Source organism: Rana temporaria, chromosome 9 (assembly GCF_905171775.1).
Source record: "Rana temporaria chromosome 9, aRanTem1.1, whole genome shotgun sequence".
Lineage (NCBI taxonomy): Eukaryota > Metazoa > Chordata > Amphibia > Anura > Ranidae > Rana > Rana temporaria.
The window spans coordinates 168,995,500-168,997,105 of NC_053497.1; positions in this window are offsets into that span (position 1 = coordinate 168,995,500).

Here is a 1,606-nt window from a genome sequence, read left to right on the forward strand (position 1 = left end):
TCTGTGTGTAATGAATCTATATGAGTTTAACTTTTTGAAATGAATTACTGAAATAAAATACATTTTTTCATGATATTCAATTTTTTTTTGAGATGCACCTGTGTATATATATATATATATATATATATATATATATATATATATATATATATATGTATATATTAGCCCTTTAACACAGCGTGTAATAGTAAAAAAGTGCTGAACTGTCCTTGGTGCTGAAATCATTATTGGTGAGTGCATGTAAAGGTATTCTTCTAGGTGTTAAATAAATTGGAGAAGGCTTAAAGAGGAGGTTCACCCGGAAATAAAACATTTTAACATTAGATTGAGGCTCGTTTTGTGAAGGGGAATCGGCTAGTTTTTTTTTTAAATCGAAGCTGTACTTACCGTTTTAGAGATAGATCTTCTCCGCCGCTTCCGGGTATGGTCTTCGGGACTGGGCGATCCTATTTTGATTGACAGTCTTGCGACGGTCGCATCTATCGCGTCACGATTTTCCGAAAGTAGCCGAACGTCGGTGCGCAGGAGCAGTATAGAGCCGCACCGACGTTCGGCTTCTTTCAGCTACTCGTGACGCGATGGATGCGACCGTCGGAAGACTGTCAATCAAGAGAGAACGCCCAGTCCCGAAGACCATACCCGGAAGCGGCGGAGAAGATCGCTCTCTACAACAGTAAGTACTGCTTCGATTTTAAAACAACTAGCCGATTCCCCTAGACAAAATGAGCCTCAATCTAAGGGTAAAAAATGTTTTATGGGTGAACTCCCGCTTTAAAGAGGAAGTAAACCCTTGTTTTCTTTTTTTTTTTCTTTTTTATATCCTGAAAGATAAAGTCATAATGAGCTAGTATGCACAGCACAATGGGCGGGAAGGCGGCGATCCCCCCGCAAGAGATGAAAGGGAAGGCGGCAATCAGAGGCCTACTTTTTTTTTTTTAAAGTGTATTTTGTGCGTGTCGAGAGAGGAGCCGGACTGCAGGAGTTGGGAGTAGGCAGGCCTCCCCCAGAGGCAATCTGACACCTTTCTCCATGCCCCAGGTGGCAATGGCGGGTGCGTGAGGGGGTCCTCCCACACAGCCCGCCCTACCTGCTCCGCTTTGGAGCCCAACGGGGCAGAGGGACTCCCTATAAGGGAGTGAGAGGATTTGCCCGCTCAACCAGCCCCGTTAGTCCTTCGCCTCTCTTTTTAGGGACCGCGTGGTCAAAGTGCGTGCATGTTAACCCAATTTCTAGTGCGTGTAAGTGTGGTGGTTTTTGTGGGAGGGGGGTGGGCGTACTAAGCGCAGGCTTACCTCGCATAGCACAGACAAAAAAAAATGACCTGCCGAAAGTAAATGTCCTTAGTATGCTGGCTCTAATGTTAGAAATTAGTTTTTAGGGTGAACCCCCGCTTTATGGGACTGCTTTAAAGAGAACCTGTCTTTAAAATTCAGTGGAAAGGCCACCAATCAAATCTAATGTCTAGCATGGGATGTCATACAATTCACATATAGTTTCAGTTGCCTCCCTGGAGTTTAGCGTTAATAGTTGTCCTTTAAAAGTGATCAAACCCGCACAATATACTCATGTCAAATGATCCAAAGTAACATTTTATAACTTAGCCATG